The following is a 20,017-nucleotide window of genomic DNA, read 5'->3' on the forward strand; positions in this document are numbered from 1 at the left end:
CTCAGCTGGCGCCTGAGTTACAGGATTTCTTCTCAGTTTCCCTGATTTCGAGACTGCAGTACTGGTCAGCATTTCCACGTGTCCATGCAGAGGCTCCTTAATTTCAATATGAGCTTCTGGAGAATGAAGGCTTTCTTTTCTTTTGACCCCTTGCTGCCTATGGTATGGTGAAGTACCTAATACATTACCTGAAATTCCATCATGATAGATTTATTTCTCAAGATGTCCAAGGACAGAGGCCAAACATATCAGGCCTGAATCACGGTGGCACGCACTGTTTTGTCTGCCTCCCCGACAGCTTTGCACTTCCTCTTTCGCAAGAGCCCCTCAATTTTATTTAGATATCTGCTTCCCTCCTCCTGATCTTGGCCCCAGGAGGGATCTGACTGATCCAAGCCATGAGGGTAGTCCTGTTGTCCTTGCTGGAGAGTGATTCCGGCCAGAGTGTGCAACGCTTTTGGGGTCAGTGAGACATGGAGAGGCTGTGGGCGGGCATTCAAGAAAAGTTCCTCTACTCGAAAAGTAAATAAATGACCCAAGGAAGAAATGGACATTGTCACATCTCTGTATAATGCCTGAAACTATGTCTGACACCTTGCAACCAAACGTAAGGCTTGAGCTAGCGGAGACCAAGAAAACATATCAGGGACGGCAGAGCAGAAAGATGGAAGGAGTCTGGGTTTTTTATGACATTGCTAAGCTGCCAAATTAACTCCCCCTCGAGTTTTCCTACTGCAGAACTTTCTTGGGTCAGGATTTTGTTTCTTAGAGCTGAAAGCTGTATTCTAAAGGATTGAATTCTGAGGGATTCAACATTGTTCAGTGAATTTCTCAGTAGCAAAGTGATTTCTTGCCAACCCGCTGAGAACATAGAGAAAGACATGTAGGGAACCCCAGGAGGAACTTGAGAGTCCCAGCCAGTGACAGGCCGTGGCTTTGAGATAGAGAATCCAATTCCAGAGCTTTCTGTTCTTTCAGCTCCTCAGTGTTGTCTTGATGTTGGGAGCCCACGGTAAGTTAAAAATGGCCAGATTCTTCGCAGCTTCTCGCTATAAGAGCCTGAGTCTGCTTCCCCACTGCTTGAACCTGGCCTCTTTTGCCCAGTAGAATGTAGCTAAGTGACATGATTCTGAGCTTGGGCCTCAAGTGGCCTTGCAGCTTCTGCTCTCGTCCTCTTGGAATATAAGTGCCTTCTGGAGGTTGAAAGAGCACAAAGAGAAGGAGGCCTGGCCCTCCTAGCTGAGGCCCCAGACACGTGAATGAGCCCGGCCAATGCTAAAGGAGCCACCCCAGCCCAGTCTAGCCCAAACTGCTAACCCACAAAATTATGAGCAAATAAGCAATTGTTTTAAGTCGCAGTATTTTGGAGAGGTTTGCTGTGCAACAATGGAAAAATGGGACAGAGCCTACACCCAAACTAGGGGAATAATTTAACTGGAAACGAATTTCAACCCATTATTTCGTCCAAATGGTGTAACCCATTCCAGAACAACCTGAAAAAAAAAAGTTGCTGGTTCAAATGATGGTTCAACCAACATGTTATTATATCATCTTCTTTTATTTGAGAAAAACGTAGGAAAAAGTATTTCATCTCCAATTTTATTTGTCCTAAGAAACCACCCAATACCCAACAGACCAATGTGCTGGTTCTGACGGAGCTGGAATCAGTTGTCTAGTTTGGAACCCTGGAGCTGGTCTCAGCTGGTTTGGGTCTGTTATGAGCTGGTTGGAAGATATGTCTTAGTATCTTTAATTAGGATTCTGTTGAATCTAAAGGAACTGAAACCAAACCTGAGCAGACCTCCACTGTCAAGAGCTTGTCTCAGCTTGCTCACCAACTCCCCCCCGCTATAAATTATATACATTCTGTACTCGTAGGGTCACCTTCCCTTTGTGGTAGATCCCAAATTCCAACCTCTAACAGTGCTTACAGAGATGCACCATCTTTGACTTTAAATTGTGCAAGTGCCTGCAAAAATGGACAACAGAATGTGGCATTCAGCAAAGAGGAAGATTCATTCTTCCCTTCAACGCGCTGAAAGACCTTGATTCTTCTTCTGTCAATATTTCCTTCTCTTGGGTCAATGTTTTTTGATATCTATCTCAGTAGAAGTCAATGTCTTCTTATTAATCTCTTTTGATGATAACCATTGCTCTGAGCCAGTGACCCGCAGTGTGTGGGACCAGAAGGCTGATCTGCAGCTGGGGGCCTGGAGCATTGGAGGGTGGCAGTTTGGTCTTTCGGAGGCTCTGCATGCATCACTTGCCCGTGGATCGCTATTTAGATGTGGCAATGTAGATATCATGTTGATTTTCAATATAAAATGATGATTTTCAATATAAAAGTAACATTGTAAACTAACTAGAACATGCAAAAGATATAAAGAAAAAAATTATTTCCTGTAATTCCCATAACCAGAGATAACCACAGATTTTTCTTCTACAAGTGTATACATATATGGAGAGATGTATATACCTGTGCCCATGTATAAAAAAATAATTAAAGTTATATTATATAGAAATTTTTCTGCTCTTTGCTCTTGACTTCATATAGTAAATTTTTTCTCTCTTTCCTTACGTGTACTTACGAGGACACGCTCTTTAATGTTGCATAGTATTCTAGTATGTGCTTCTGACACATGAGGGGAAGGGATTGCTTGCTAAAAGACACAGACATTTGGGGGAATAATGGAGATGTTCTATATCTCAATTTTGTTGGTTGTCATAGGACAGCACACACTTGTCAAAATTCACTGAACTGTATACTTTAAAATGGTAAATTTTAATGTAAATAAATTATATCTTAATAAACCTGAATTAAGGGGGAAAAAAGACCTAGTGGGGCCTGCCCCATGGCTGAGCGATTAAGTTCGTGCACTCCACTTTGGCGGCCCAGGATTCACCAGTTCGGATCCTGGACGCAGTACTACACACTGCTCATCAAGCCATGCTGTAGTGGCATCCCACATAAAAGAACAGGGGTGACTTACAACTAGTATATACAACTATGTACTGGGGCTTTGGGGAGAAAAACAAAAAGCAGAAGGTTGGCAACCAATGTTAGCTGAGGGCCAATCTTCCTCACCAAAAAAAAAAAGGACTTAGCTAAAGAATCATGTTGTAATATGACCCACTGCTGCCTGGATCTTGGTCTACTCTTTAATTTCATGGTTTTGACAGCACATGGGAATCACCTGGAAGTTTTTAATAAAATAAGATGCCAGAGTTGCTGGGGGACCAGAGACACTGATTTAATTGGCCATGGGTCAGGCCAAGGCATCATATCTTTTTAAAGCTCATGGTGATTCTCAAATGTGCAGCCAGGGTTAAGAACCACTGATCTGCACAATAAGTCATTTGGACCAAGGAGATAGGAGGAGATAAAATAGGATGTATAAATTTCAGAATCATAGAAGAGTTTTATAAATTTTGCCAACTCAATATTTATTAGCTTGCTGATTTTTTGTCCTATTTCCCCCCAAAGGCCTGAGATAGTCATATAAATGTTTTTATTGTGATGTAATTCACATACCATAGAATATCACACACCTTTTAGAGTGTACAATTCAGTGGTTCTTAGTATGTTCACAAGGTTGTGTGGTCATCACCATTATTTACTTTGAGAACATTTTCTTTCACCCAAGAATAAACCCCATACCCATTAATAGTCCCTTCTCATTTCCCCTTCTCTTAGCCTGTGACAACCACTAATCTACTTGTTGTCTCTATGAATTTACCTATACTGAATATTTCATATAAATGGAATCATACAATATGTAATCTTCTGTGACTGGCTTCTTTCACTTAACATAATGTTCTTAACGTTCATCCATTTAGCAGCATGTATCAATACTTCAGTCCTTTTCACGGCCAAATGATATTCCATAATGTGGATATACCACATTTTCTTTATCCATTCATCCACTGATGGAAACTTGGATTGTTTCCATTTTTTGCCTATTATGAATTTTGCTGCTCTGAACATTTGTATACAAGTTTTTGCGTGGATGTATGTTTTCATTTCTTTTGGCATTTACCTAAGAATGAAATTGATTGCTGAGCCATATGGTAACTTTATGTTTAACTTTTTAAAGAACTGTCAAATGGTTTTCCAAAGTGGCTATACCATTTTACATTCCCACCAACAATGCATAAGGGTTTCAATTTCTCTGTGTCCTTTACGACACTTGTTATTGTCTGTCTTTTTTATTATAGTCATCCTAACAGGTGTGAAGTAATATCTTGAAGTTTTATTTGTGCTTCATTAATGATTAATGATGTTGAGCATCTTTTCATGTGCTTATTGGCCATTTGTATATCTTCTTTGGAGAAATGTCTATTCAAATTCTTTGCCCATTTTTTGATTGGATTACTTGTATTTTTATAGCTGAGTTGTAAGAGTTCTTTTTTTTTAAGGATTGGCACCTGAGCTAACAACTGTTGCCAATCTTTTTTTTTTTTCTGCTTTATTTCCCAAACCCCCTGGTACATAGTTGTATATCTTAGTTGCAGGTCCTTCTAGTTGCGGCATATGGGACGCCGCCTCAATGTGGCCTGACGAGCGGTGCCATGTCCGCGCCCAGGATCCGAACCCTGGGCCACCGCAGCGGAGTGCGCAAACTTAACCACTCGGCCACGGAGCCGGCCCATGTAAGAGTTCTTTATACATTCTGGATACTAGGCTCTTAATAAATACATGATTTGCAAATATTTTCTCTCATTCTTTGGATTGTCTTTTCACTTTCTCAATAGCATCCTTGAAGCACAGAAGTTTTAATTTTGATGAAGCCCAATTTATTTATTTTTCTTTTGTTACCTGTGCTTTAGGTGTCATGTATAAGAATCCATTGACTAATCCAGGTCATGAGATTTACAAGCTTTCTCCCAAGTATTTTTTCTATTTTCAGCTCTTATGTTTAGGTCAATGATCCATTTTGAGTTAATCTTGGCATATGGTGTGAGGTAAGGGTCCAACTCCATTCTTTTGCATGTGGATATCCAATTGTCCCAGCTCCATTTGTTAGAAAGACTGGTCTTTCTCCCAATGAATTGTCTTGGCATCCTTATTGAAAGCCATAGTCATGTATTTTTTTAAAGTATTTACCCCTCCTCATCTTGAAGAAATTTTTACTTATTCTGCTGGCTGATTAAGAGCTCTAAGTCCAGTTGTCCATGTCTACTCATCAGCAGATCCAGTGCTTAATGATTGTAACTTTTAAGTGCCAGGTTCCCACTAGGTCCTTAACAAATATTTTTTGATAAACTGATCTTGAGTTTAATCAATTTAGTAAACATAGCATAATTTGCTTCTGATCAAGTTCATTGGTCTGATCCAAGTGGATCTCTGATCAGCCAAAAGGACCAAATGACCTGTACACGTCAACATTCTTAGGATCAGAATAGTGGAAGAGTCCTTGGGATGACAATTGCCTACCAAGCAGGAACACAATTTTGTCTGGGTGTTTACCTCTCTCCAATGTAACTCATGGTTAAATTCCGATTTATTTTAAGTTAATCATAGTAATTCCAGTCTCTATGACATGGTTTGATTTAGGAAAGGATGTTTGACCCAATTCTATCCAATGAAGCTTCTGGAAAAGTTTTCCTCTATTGGAAGAGTTGGTCCTTCTTCAAAAGCTGTTGCCATTCGTGCCTAGAAAGTGGCAGCCATCTTACAACCATGAGGGGAGATAAACAGGACAAAGGATGACAGAGCAGGAATATGGGAGAAATCTGGATCCTTAATGACATTCTTGAATCTCTGAATTAACCAACCCTGGTGTTTTCCTACCTTAGGACTTCTCATTATCGGAGATAATGTATTTCTTCATTATTTAAGCCGGTTGGGTCAAAGTGCTTTGTTATTTGTACTCAAATCATTCTAACCAATACAGACTTCATGACTTTTCACAGATAATGCCCTTCAGACTGCAAAACTTTAAGGGGACTGTAAAACTGAGTACAGTGACCTAGGGGATATGAAATTCTCCAAGGGGAGTTTTCAAATTTAGCCGCAGATGAAGCTGCCCTGACATCTGCAAGGAGACCTGCCCTCTAGGCTGATGATGGTGGGAAAAATATCCTACGTAAATTGAACTCCATCACCAACATTGAATCCCTGGCTTATTCAGGGAGAACAACTCATCTCTATTGCTTTTCTCAAAAAGGAATAGAGTTTTGGTGTTTAACATATTCTTATTCTCTAAAAATGTTTGGCTATGAAGGAAGTGATTTACATTGTAAGTGGAATGATGGCGTCTCAACGTCTTTGGATTGAGACGGAGCCATTGAGAGGGAGCCTCCCTGTTGGTGGTCATCCTTCCTCTGGCTGAGACCTCCAGCCAGGGCTGCTCACCACCCTGGTAGGAAGGAAATTTCAATCGTATGTTGAAGCCGGCACCTATGGGTTTTTGGGAGCCGATTATGCACATCTCTTCCTAACTCTTCCCAGCTCCACACTCAGTGACGTCACATTGATAGCTTAAAAATTAGCCACTGTGAGAGTACTTATACCATGGAAATCAGCAGAGAGCTTTTTGTCTCTGGAGAGCCAGCCATTAAATGATGCCAGCATCCCACTGGAAATTCCTCTCTTGGTCACTCTGGGGATTGGAAGTTTCTTCATACAAACAAGGTATTACAGCATCGCCCAAACTTCATGGCAGTAAATCAAAGAGAAGAGAGACACCACTGTTCGTCCCTGAAGATGACTCACTGATAAAAAAAAAAAAAGATAGGAAAATCCAATCATTTTCTTTACAAACTGAGTCACAGCCTCCCATCTCAAATGTTCCCTCTCAGGCCAGGCTGTTCAGGCTTTTGTTTCTTTTCAAAAAAACTTTGATTCTCCCTAATAGCCTAACTGCCAACATTTTGGTTTCTTTTTCTTTTTTTTTTAATTGCTGTTTTCTCAGATTACAGCAAGGCTGCTGTGTGGCAACTGATCCATTGCTTGCAAGGGCAAAGCCACGGATAATGACAAGGTCTGATTGTGAAACTGCTGAAGTCACTCATTTGAGGCCATCTGTGGTCTCTAGGAGATGAGTCTATGGATGGCTCCCTGAGTGACTGAGGGACAGGGCTCCCCAGGGTACCTCTGCAGACTGCCCTCCCACTGGTCCTCTTTCCTCCCATCTCCTTCTGTCTGTATTATCCCATTTTGATCCCCAGCCAGGCCTTACAGGCTCTTCTTCCTCCCACTCCCTCTTTCCAATTACAGATTTGGAAAATGTAAAGTGGACAAAATTCATTGTCTACACAATGTTGTCCCCACTGGAGCCTAAAGCTGAAGACAAACATTTTTTTTTGAATTACGGAATGTTTCATACATACAAAAAGGTATAGAGAAGAGTATTATAAACTCTCTTGTATCTCTACCCAGCTTAGGAAAAAAAACGTTATAAACACTGTTAAAGTCCCTGCATCAGCCCCTCTGATCAGATTTCCCTCCCTCCAAGAGAGAAACACTCCTGAAATTGAGACTCTCATTCCAGTGATGTCATTATACTTTTACTACAAAGGTCTATATGGAAGTCTAAACAGTATATAGAATTGGTTTGTATGCTTTTAAGCTTTATATAAATGGTATCATATATATTGTATATCTCGCTGCAACTTGCTTTATTTTTGTCAGTATTATCTTTTTATCCGTGTTTGTATTAGTTTTCTATTGTTGGGTAATGAACTATCACAAATGTAGTGGCTTAAAACAACCCACATTTAGTACTTTGTACTTTCTGTGAATCAGGAGACCAAGTGTGGTTTAACTGGGTCCTCAGCTCAGGCTCTCACAAGGCTGCAGTCAAGGTGTCTGGGTTGCACTCACATCTGGAGGCCTGACGGGGAAAGAAGCTGCCTCAAACCTCATTCCACTTGTTGGCATAATTCATTTCCTTGAGTCTGTGTGGCTGAGAGCCCTGGCTCCTAGAGGACGCCCACTTCCCTGCCACATGGCCCTCTCCCTAGGCAGTTCACGGCATAGCAGCTTGCTCCATCAAGACCAACAGAGTCTCTCAGGCCAGTCTGCTAAAATGGAGTTCTATAGCGTATAAGACTTATCCTATCAATATTGTCATAGTCTATTGATTAGAATCAAGTTACAGGTTCTGCCTGCACTCAAGGGGAGGGGATTGCACAAAGGTGTGGACACCAGTTGAAGAGAATTATTGGGATTGCTCTATCTGACTCTGATCTATTGGCCATAATGTTGATACATGTTACTCTAGTCCATTTATTTCTGTTGTGATGTACTGTTGCATTGTATGAACATACCACAAAAATCTACCCATTTGCTGTTAAGGATTATGTTAGGGTGAGTCCAATTACTTGCTATTACAATGTCATGTTTAATAATCTTTACGGGTCTCTTCTGTACATGGGAGAAAGTTTCTAGACCCTAAGGCACATGTCTTCAACTTCACTAGATATGGCTAAATCACTCTCCAGAATAGTTATGCCTACTTCCATTCTATCCAGAAGTGTGTGACTGTTCCCCATGATCCCACACATTCTCCGACTCTTGAAACTGACAGAACTATTATTTTCTTTTTCTCCCCATGGCCCAGTACATGGTTGTATCTCCTAGTTGTAAGTCGTTCTAATCCTTCTATGTGAGCCACCACCAGAGCGCAGCAACTGACAGGTGGTGTGCTTCCACGACTGGGAACCAAATCCAGGCCACAGCAGTCACAAGCACCAAACTTTAACCACTAGACCATCAAGGCTGGCTCAACAGAATTATTTTCATATTTTTACGTTATAGGCAATCTGACAGGTCTGAGATGCTATCTCCTGGTTCTAATTTTTGTTTCTCTAATGAGGTTGAGTATCTTTTCATATGCTATTTTTTTTTCTCTTTTCTGGGAATAATCATGGATTGTTTGTATTTTTCTTACCAATTTATAGTTCTTTATGCATTCTGGTTCCTAATTCTTTGTCTGCATTGTTGCACTACTGATATTTTCTTCTTATTGTTGCTTCTCTATGAACTTTCTTTCTGGTATTTTCATATGCAAAAGTTTTAAATTTTAATTTGATCAAATTTATCAGTCTTTCCCATAGTTATGACTTATTCTTTTTATGACTTGTTTAAAAAATATTTTCCTATCCTGAGGTCAAAAAGATAGTCGCTTATATTTTTCCGTAAAAATTTTTGTTTGTTTTAACACATTTAGGCTTATAATATACCTAGAATTTACTTTTGTCCAGGGCATAAAGAAAGCATTCAATTTTATGTTATTTTCCTACGTGGGTCTCTAGTTGCTTTAGCACCAGTTTTTGAACAGGCCACGTTTGCCCCTCTAATATGCCATGTCATCGCTCATTTATCAAGTTTTCATATATGTGTGGGTTTGCTTCTGGATGCTCTATCCTGTTCCTTTGATCTATTTGTTTATTCCTGTACTAATATGCTCTGCCTTAATTATTGTAATTTTGTAATAAATTTCAATTTCCAAGTGGGCATACCCTATCATCTCATTCTTTGCTTCAAAGGATTTTTAGTCTGTACTTGACCTTTGTTCTTTCACATAAACTTAGATTCAAATCGTCAAGTTCCATGAAAAGCCTTGCTTCGACTTGATTGGGGTAGTCCTCAATTTGTGGATTAATTTAGGGAATGCTATGGGCTGAAGAGTGTTCCCCTCAATTGTATATGTTGAAGTGCTTAGACCCAGTACCTCAGAATGTGGCTGCATTTGGAGATAGGATCTTAAAGAGGTGATTACGGTTAAATGAGGTCATGGGGTGGGCCCTAATCCACTCTGACTAGTGTCTTTATAAGAGGAGGAGATGACAACACAGACACATGTGAAAGTGTGGAGACGCAGGGAGAAGAGGGTCATCTACGAGCCAAGGAGAAACGACCCCTGTTGACACCTTGATCTCAGACTTTTAGCCTCGAGAACTGTGAAAAGATTAATTTTCTGTCGTTTAAGCTGCACAGTCTGTGGTACTGTAATATCGGAGCCTGAGCAGACCAGCCCAGAGAGCATGGATATAGTCACAGCACGCAGTTTCCCTGACTACACACGTGGGCTCTCTCTCCATTTACGTAGATCTTCTGTCAACAACGTCTTATAATTTTCTCCAAAGAGATCTTCTATACCTTTTGTTAGATTTACTATAAGATACCTTATATTTTTGGCTTTATTCTCTTATTAATTTCCATTTTTCTATAGATTTTCACAAGTTTCTATGTAAATTATTATATCATCTAAGTAATGACAGTTTAATTTCCTTCTTTTCTATCCTTGTAATTTTTGACATAGTTGAATCGAAGCGCTGAAAGCTGGTGTCCTTGTTCCGATCTTGATTTTCAAGAGGACACTCTTACAGTTTCAAAGATGTGTATTTTTCTGAATAGGTGTCACCACCTGGCTTCCTGCAGCACAAGTTCAGTAAAGCCATCTCCAGCCCCTCTTTCTCTGGCCCCTTCGCCCTCCCCTCCATCCATTATAATTGATCTGTTCTGAGCCTCATGTCTTGAAAATTAAGTGAATTAATGTCGCGACTCACACTAAGATGCTGATGGCTGATTATCGATCAGATAGCACATTCACATTTTGGGACAAAAGTCTAGGCCCAAAGAATATATGTGGCTGTTGGGACTTGAACGCTAACAACTCGTCAGATCCCAGCAGTAATGGAAGACATCCCAGGCCCCCTTTACATCTCCCTCTTAAAAATACCGCTTCTCTGGCACCTGCTCTCTGAGTGTCCACATCAGACTAGCTCAGATGCAACCAGGAGAAATTGCAAAGGAGAGGGATTTGATATGTCCTTTTATTTTAATCCAACTCTCCAGGTTCACACCCTAGTTGTACCACTTATTTGTATGGCCTCGGGCAAGGTCCTTCTTCTCTCCTGCCTCAGTTGCCCGACCTGTGAAATGCGGATCATAGCAGCATCTGCCCGCCAGTGGGATTCAATGAATCGGTTGTGTAACTTGTTGGGAAAATGCCTGGCCCATAGTAAGCAATTGATAAGCATGAGCTAAGCCTATGGGATGGCCACCTTTGTGCTGCCCTTCAGTTACTTAGGGGGTTTTTACATTTCTTTTCTTTTTCCTTAAAATCTCAAAATACAGTATTTAAATGTCACTCTATCCCCCGTATGTTCCACCCTGTGGCCTGGCATGGAATACAGCTCTAGTTCATTTGTAAAAGTTCGTCCAACCCTGCCTGTTGACAATCACATTACTACTCTCCCTGCCTCTTTCTAGTATTTAGAGGTGAATGCCACTGGCTTCCAGGCCAGTTTTCCACAATGAATGAAATGCTGAGCAAGAAGCAAGCAATCCTGAAAGGACCAAGCTGAACCTGACCATAGAGATGCTGGGGCGCTGGGGGCACCCAGGCGGGGCCTGGTGTGCAGCCCCATCTCCTAGAAAGTCTAGTACTCTGCTGGGGGCTACGTAGCCCTGGTGAGGCCAAAGACGTTCATGCCACGGTCATAGGGAGTGGGGGTGGCAACAGTGAACGACTGACTTCATTTCTTTTAGTCATAGCATCAAGCAATGAGATTGGGAGTGCAGAGAGCTGTCACTCTTGTTCAACGTGTAATTCCAAGAGCCAGCACCATGTCTGGTACATACCAGGCACTTAGCAAATAGATACACATTTATCATAATTATCCCCTTCATCCAGCCCCCATAAGGCGTAAGGCAGGTTCTAGACAACAAGAGAGAGTTGATCAATGATGAGGATTTTTAGGCTGCTTAATTTTAAAACGGTTTATGATGAGGATTTTTAGGCTGGTTACTTTTAAAACTGCAGATGAGAAGCAGGCTCCGAGGACTGGAATTTTGCTTGCCCTTTTGAGAGACATTTGAATTTGTGAAGGAAGAGGGGATGACCTTGTAGGGACCTGAAATTGGCCACCCCAGGATATGTCTCTTTGGCATTGGGATTGTTTGGGGCTGATTGCTTTCGATAAACTGGGACAGGGAAGGAGGCTCTGGGGAATGGAACTTGCCCTTGTTGGGACACATTTACATTTGTAAGGTAAATCTATCTGTAAAAGGTGCCTCCCTCTCTGTACCAGAAAGAAGAGAGATGACCTTGTCCCTAGAAACTCTTAATGGGGAAGGCAAGAACTTAAGTTGGTTGCTGTCTGGCAATCTCATGTAACTGATTTAGGGTGGTGGCTTCTGACCTTTACTTAATCCGATTTGATTCTTGTCTAAAAGTCATGGGATCACCCAACGACCAGACCCCACCTGCACTGATACCATTTTAACTTTTTTTCATGTTCTTTCCTTTGTCTTTGTAAAGAGATGACTCACATACCTATGCCTTAAATTTAGCCCTAACCCTCAACTCAGGGCAGCAGCAGGAGCTCTGGCTGCCCATGGGTCCTGTCCCCATGCACCAGCTCTGCCTGCCCATGGGCCCTGTCCCCATGCCAGCGGGGGCAGCAGAAGCGGCGGCAGCAGAAGCTCTGACTGCCCATGGGTCCTATCCCCATGCTATTCTATTCTCTAAATAAAAGAGCACTACTGCCAGATCTTAAGAGTCTAAGAAATCTTTCTTTCGACTCCCCGGCTCACCGACCCCGCATCAATCAATATTGGTGGGTGCCCCACGTAGTGACTGTGCTGCAAAATCGGTGTTAGCCTCAGTGAGCTGAGTCCCTGACAGGTCTTCACTTGTCTGCACTCCTGTTGTATTTGTGCAAGTGCACAATCCTCAATACACTGCTGTAGAGGAGAAAGTTAAATCACTAAATGAATACAGCTCTGTCCACTAAATAAGATGTTTTGTTTACACTGATAAAGTATCGGGTGTTACTGTCATTCTCAGCGGCAGCAAATATGTATGGAGGAACTAAGCCGGGCAAGGCACTGCAGGTAAGAAGGTACAAAGAGGCACAGGACCCCAGCCTTGCCCACGAGGGAGCTCAGAGAGGCATGGTCAGGAAAACAGAAGCCCTAACATAGAAGGCCATAGAAAGGGACAGAAGAGCAAAGGCCAGCTCTCAGGTTTGCCTCTTTCTTTCAGAAAATTAGGAGCTTCCAGGACTGTAAGAAATCACCATTGGTGATCCCAGCTGCCTCCAGCACCAATGTAGTGTCAACGAAAATAATCCATAACCAATCTATAAACGAAAATTTGGGTGAGTTTATTCTGAGCTGAAATCTGAGGACCATGGCCCGCGGCCTTTCTTCCCGAAGCAAGAAAGGGCACCAAAGAAGTGAGGTATACAGAGTGGTTATATACCCCCATACAGGACGCTTCACATGTGATTGAAATGTCCCTCCCACAATAGTCACAAGATTGCCCTGTCAGCACAGCGCTTGATGGACACAGCAGGTAGTGGGTCTGCTCTCTTGGTGGGTGTAGCAGGAGGCAAGTCTATTGTCTTGAGCTGGGTGGACACAGGTGAGTGCAGCAATCAGTTCCTAGGCTAAGGAAAGATGCTTAATCCTTAAAGAAATGCCAATGTTGGGAGGGGGAGGGAAGTTGCACCTTTATCTCAAGGGCCTTTGCTCTTGCCATAGGGAATCTCGGTCAGGCCCTTTTGGAAAGACAAGGTCAGGCCGAATTAGGTTTACACAAAATGGCTTCCTCACATACTCCAATATATCCTATTACTTGCCATTTTTACTTGTCAGCAGGAAGTTTTCAGGGGCCCACGCAGCCACACAAGTGCCTCCACAGCCAGAGCAACAACAAAAATATCTCCGCCTCTCTTTTCCATTCCAAGCCTCAGGCAAATGCTTCTCATTGGTGGAATCCAACCGGGAACACTACCAGCAAAAGATTCTGAGAAGTGTGTTCTCGGGCTTCCAACCCCTGAGGTACGGTGGGTAGAGAAGGGATTGGTTTTGACACCTGTCTTTCTGCCAGAATGTAAGCCCCACAGGGCAGGCATGACATCTGCCTTGTTCACAGCTGTTTCCCAAGCCCATTAGTCACTCCACAAATATTGTTGGAATGAATCAACAATGGCTTTAAAGGATGTAAGACTGGAGACAAGCAGATTAGTAAGGAGGCAATTAAGATAGTCTGGACAAGGGAGGAAGAGTGCCCGACCTAAAGGAAGAGTAGAGCGAAAAAGGGGAGAAAACAGCCTGTGGAGATGTTATGGCATCAAGTCTGCAGAACCTAGTGACTTCTTGGACTCATTCACCAAGAGGGAGAGGTTTGGAGAATATTTTGGAGGTAGTACTCACAGCACTTGCTGATGGATTAAATGTAGGAATGGTGGAAAGGGGACTATCAAGGAGACCTCAAGAGTTTTTGTCTTGAGCAGCGGGATGTAAGATGATACAATTTCCTGAGATTGAGAAGGGAGGGATCAAGAGTTCCAATTTGGGATGAGAAGAAAGGATGAGGGAGAAATGTAGGGTGAATCTCAGATTTTGGCTTTGGGTCATTCTCTTAGGCAGGAAATACAGAAGGTGAACCAAGCTTGAGAGAAAGATGAATTCAGTTTTGGACATGTTGAGTTTGTCCACTGAGACATCCAAAATATCCAATGAGATTATAGGGGTCTAGAATTCAGGGGAAATTTCTGGACAGAGGCAGATGTAGACTCAGTGGTGATAACTGAAGTCATCAGGTGAAAGAAGACATGTGAAAACTGAGAAGGGCAGAAAGACACCAACATCAAAACCCTTGCAAAACTGATGTTTACAGAGGAAGAGACATCCTATAAGGATATTGAGAGGAAACTGACAGAGGAGTAAAAATATCAAATTACATGAAAGAAAGAGTGCCATTTTGATCAAAGCAAGAGTTCAAAGAAGAGAGTAGCACATTGGAGTGGTAAGCAGAAACCAGATTTTGAAGGTCCTTGAATGCAAGTCAAAGAAGTTGACTCTTTATCCAGCACCTTCATGATTAACAGTGATGACACGCATAGACATGCCAGCCATACCTGGCTAAGCCTCCCAGCCCTATAGGGCAATTGAGAAACACTGTGGGTCAAGGGTCCAAACTCTTGATCCACATGGTCAAGATTTAGAGATAGGAAGTAGAGAGTGGCCTGTTAAAAATATATTTCTCATCAAAAATGTCATCTAACCCAAGTCACCACCGACTTGAGAATAAAACCCAGAATTTCAAAGGCCATCATTATTCTTGCTTGGTTCTTATAGCCAGCCCCTCAGCAATAACAAAGGACAAAAAACATCCCCCAGGAATCCTCCTCGTCTAGCCAACTCCAAAACCAACCACAGCTCATCCAATAACCTCTGTGATGAGCCTCTGTTCCAGAGCTTCGGCGCCACACGAACCATGTGTTAGTTTATGTTCCAGTAGGAGCCACCAGACAAGTGCAGAAAAATGTCTGTCCTCCTTTCCATTACAATGTTCCAGAAGAAGAAAATGACCTGAGGCAAGGGGAAGACAGGCATCATGACTCATTTAAACCCTGGCAGCCTTACTTTCTACCATACCACTGTGGTTTGAAGAAAGGTTTAAACCTAAGCTTCAGAAACAATTACAAGTGAAAAATCTGGGTAAACGTAACCACAGAGGGAGATGGAGAGGAGCTGGGTCTTTGCAGAAGGCAACAGGGTGCATGGTGACAACGTGAACCTGAATGTACAGTAAGGCACCTTAGCAGATCCTTGGCGGGGAGGTTGCGTGTCACAGGATGATGCGCCTCTCTGTGTGCACTGGAAAGATGAACAGGGATTCAGACTGAGTGCCAAAGATAGTTAGCAACTGGCAGTAGGTTTACAAATGTCTGCATGAGACTGCACTCGGCATAAACACTTTGCAGACACACATTGTGTGGTTGCTTTCAGAAAGCCCTAAGCTTCCAGCCACTGACAGAAGCCAGAAGCTGCAGAGACTTAACTGGGAGATGAGCTGGACAGGCCTGCAGCCCTTGAGGGAACAGGCTGGCCCTGAGAACTCTGTGCTCGGGAAACTGGTTGTGGAGAACAGGGAAGAAAGAGCAACGTAAACCCAGTCGAATGTGAAGTTCTTTGATCCAAGCTTTGGCCAACCAACCCCCTAGCCTCCAGTTTCACTTCGGGCTGGGCTCCTCTTCTAGTGGAAGGTGAGTGAATAGGCAGAGAAGTCTTTTGAAAAGAGAGGCCACCTCTGGGGGACGCAAAAGCCAGAGCCTGAGGAGCTGATGTTCTGAAGCACCAGATGCCTATGGTCGATCCCTCTAAGTTCCCTCAAGATGCACCTTGTTGGAGAAGACAAGCCCCTTCTTTCCCTTGGCTCAGGGCTGAGGCCCAATGTGTCCAGTGGAATCAAGGAGGCAAAACTGCCAGAGGGAAAGTCACAGGTGAGGAGGGACCAAGAACAGGTTAAGGATACCAATGAGGCCTAAAAGTGAGGTCTAAGGCTAAGAGTACAATGTCAAAGTGGAGGGTTGGTGGGGGAGAGGAAGATAAATACCAAAGACACAACCTCTGCTAGTTGCACCCAGTCCTGTCCTGTCCACCAAACACCAGGCACCCTGCTGGGTGCTACAAAAGCCAAAAAGACGAGTTTCCTATGCCTGTGGAGCTCACGGTGTTCTAAACAAGCAGGCTACACAAGTCTGTTAACGTGGTGAGTGCTGAAGCTGGGGTGCTAGGAGCCAACAGAGGAGCAGCCCTAACCCTGCCTGGGGTCCCCAGGGAAAGCCTCCTGGAGGAGACAGGAGTAGATGCTTCGAAGTCAGAAGCAATGCTGTGCGCACATGCGTGTGCGTGTGCATGGGTACACATGTGCACATGCATATAATATATATCCCCCACAGTCCTGTATAGTATTTTGCATATGGCAGATACATAATAAAGGTTGTTGAATGAACACAAGGATTAATTGCTTTTTCTATTTGTATCTTTCTAACCATTCCTTTGCTTTCTTCCTAAATCTTAGTCTTCTTTTCCTTTACTGGAAATGCCCAAAGAGTTTCATTTTGGGGTAAGGTCCAATAAACTGGATGCCCATCATATCTAGAAATTGCCATTTCATGACATGAGGCAATACTGGAGGAAAGGATGTCTGTGGCCCACTGTTATAAGGGGAATCATCGCCATCATAATCATCATAGAGCATTTATCGAACACTCACTGTGTGCCAGGTGCTGTTTTAAGGGCTTTAAGTATGAAACGTGCTAAATCATTTTATCCTCAGAATAGCCCAATGAGGTGGGCATTATTACAAGTGAGGACTTCAACTGATGCACAGAGAGGTCAGCTAACTTGCTCAAGGCCCCAGAGTGAGTAAGTGGGCAAGCCAATGCTGTCTGGCTCAAGAGCCTGCAACTCCTACTGCGTCCCACCCTTGGGACTGAAAACCAAAGGCAAAAGCATGGTGAGCCTACACCTCAGTATGTAGGCCAGAGACCGCTAATTATTTAAAGAATTTTTAAGCTATGTAATATCTACCAGTACATTTTCCCCTAATTTCCTCTGTTTCCCTGTAGGGATTGGCAGATCCTAAACTCAAATAGTTTTTTAGATGATCACTTTTGCCTGAGCTTTTCTTCCAGTGGTATGAAACATAAGCCATAGAAAACAAGATAATGTTAGAATGATGGAGCACATCATTTTTTCCATCAGATAGTAGGGACAAGTCAAGGTCCAACTGTTTTCTGGCATTAGGAGCTCAAGAAGGCCTGGGGACTGAGATAAAAGACCACAATGGCAGGACTGGCTTTCTTGGCCTCAGGTCAATGTCCATGCTTTGGTCTCACCATCTGAAAAATGGAGATAATGATCTTTCAGCCTTGTTAGAGCACTGCAAGATTAACCAACTCATGTCCATATCTAGAAATCTGGGTCTTCTCAGAGGAAACAATGATTACCAAGATTTGTTAATCCAAATAATGTCATCAAACAATGACTAGTTGGTGCCAATCCTCGTTGATTCCTAAGTATTAAAGTCAGCATTAATCAGAACCCACCCTATTACTATAGAAGGATGAAGGATAACTAAATGAAGCAAAAGGGAAAAAGAGAATCCTGTGAAAGGCCTGTGTGGTAACTATGGACATCCCACACAGACAAATACATTCTACAGTCAAGTACTCACACGTGTGGGCCTGTTCTCTCCTTTTCATTACATCAGCTTTTCCTGCTGGGTCGCCATTCCCCGTCATTACTGCAAATGCTCCTCCTTTTCTAGAAGCAGACCCTGTGGTTACTGAAAGCATGAGACTGAGGTTTTTTACAGAATCTCAGATCAAATCAGAGTGGGAGACGCTTGGCCTGCCATCAAACCTCAAGCACAGACTTCAAATGTATGAGAGGACAAGTCTAATCTCTACTTTGCTGATTAGCATAATCTGTAAGGTTTTACCAAATATGACCTGAAGTCCATTCATTCAAATATTCACTGAATGCATACTATGCACTAGGGACTGTTCTAAGACAGGGGGATATAGAATTGAACAAAATAGACTAATGATCATCGGCATCATTGCAGCCCTCATGGAATTTAAATTTTTATAGGGAAACACAGATTAGCATTCCCTGTAGTAGAAGGGAATCAACGTTAACGAAGTTCTGCCCTGTGGTTCTGTGAAAGAAGTAAACGAATTAATGGCAGTTTATATTCTTCATGTATCTTTTACACTAGATTTCTCAGCACTGCACAGCATACTAATGACCCTACAGCTTGCGTCCTATGGAGATGTAGCGAGGTAGGTAGTTACCATTGTACTTTTTTCCCCACTTCTCTTCCTTGAGCAGAGAAGTCAGGGTGCTTGTTCACTATGAATTACATCTGAGGAAGTAAAAACAAAACTCCTAATGGAACCCAGACAGCAGATGTCCAGCAAGTAGATCTCAATCCGGTAACTTAATTACTTGAGGAAAAGGCATTTACTGAGGACAGAATGCTTACTATGTGCCCTGTATCATGAGACATCCAAGACAGTTTATGACATGAATCCCACCCTCAGAGAGACAAGACATGAAACAATTAGCAAACAACACAAAAGACTACGTTAGTTATTTATGACAGCAAAGAGCAGAAGATGAAAAAAACATTTAGAAACACAATTTTAATTTCCTTTTAAAAAATAAATCAGGACAAAATTCAAATTTACCTGGTTTGACTGACAACTGATAAAGTTAGCAGGAAACAAGATGTATCCAGGAATGTTTTTCTTACTCTAACACAAGTTAGCTTGGAGGTGGGGGATGGGATAAAACTTAAGGATCTTTGGGTTTCTGGAAGAAAGCCATGGAGAGGGGTCTTGGACAGACATGAAATGTAGAGTGAGTGTTCTCTTCTTGCTCTGTCCCAGGCCCCAGCATGGACCACAGACAGAAAGACATAGTACATACTTCTGCTCCGGGGCTGCTAGGAGGCCTGCAGGGGTCACCTGACCATGTATTTTCTTCAGAAAAGGGGCCTCTGCCATGTGCCGGCATCCTTGGGACTCGCCCTGTGGCTTTGTGGAGTTTCTACTCTCAAACCCTACTAATTATGGCTCTTTGATATCTTCATCCCCATAGCTACCAAAAGCAATGCATTTCACCTAAATTGCTAACATTTGGCCTTTTCATCAGGGTTTGTAATTTAGAAAAACTAGGAAGAGGAGAAAGAAAAAAGGAAAAGGGGAAATGATGTGAAAGAAGGAAGAAGCTGCTTTCCTATCAACTGTTGATTCCCCCAAATGAAAATCAATTAAGAACATTGCCAGAGAAAATGGGTGTGACCTCGTCTCTGAAACCACACAAAACATTTTGTTTCAGCCTGGACCACAAGCAGCTGGAGGAGAGCGCCTTGGTGGGCACAGTCAGATCCAAAACCTCAGAGTAAGTGTAGACTTCCCTGTGGTAAGAGGAGAGGGAGGCACCCATACAGCCAGAGAGGCAGGAGTGAGCCAGAGTCAGCTTGACAGTCAAGAGGACTGTGGCCTTGGGCACAGAGGCCACAGGGAAGGAGAGGGCTGTAACTCTCCTGGAACTCCACTGAGGCAGGAGATATGGAATCCTTGAAAGCCAGGTACCCCTTGAGGTCCTTGTCTCTCCACGTAGCAGGCAAGGCTCTCTTGGGCATTCTAGGAGACAGCAGAGTGACCACATCTGCTTGAACTTCAGCCAGATGAATAA

The 20,017-nt window shown here is 42.8% G+C and overlaps 1 protein-coding gene across 26 annotated transcripts in view; it reads right to left on the reverse strand.

Moving 5' to 3' along the window:
• TNN (tenascin N) overlaps positions 1 to 20,017 on the reverse strand; it is a 103,171-nt gene that overhangs the window by 68,529 nt on the left and 14,625 nt on the right. For 18 of the 26 annotated variants that reach the window (XM_070498027.1, XM_070498025.1, XM_070498024.1 and 15 more), the window contains 2 exons: positions 17,988 to 18,076; positions 6,514 to 6,714 (listed from right to left, as the gene is read on the reverse strand). The exons of 2 other annotated variants lie outside the window; for them this stretch is intronic. The gene's annotated coding sequence lies outside the window, so the exon portion shown is untranslated. Of the gene's footprint in view, positions 1 to 6,513; positions 6,715 to 17,987; positions 18,099 to 20,017 lie in introns of all 26 variants that reach the window. 6 more of the 26 variants (XM_070498031.1, XM_070498030.1, XM_070498018.1 and 3 more) reach the window with 4 other exon arrangements.

This window comes from Equus asinus, chromosome 25 (assembly GCF_041296235.1).
Source record: "Equus asinus isolate D_3611 breed Donkey chromosome 25, EquAss-T2T_v2, whole genome shotgun sequence".
NCBI lineage: Eukaryota > Metazoa > Chordata > Mammalia > Perissodactyla > Equidae > Equus > Equus asinus.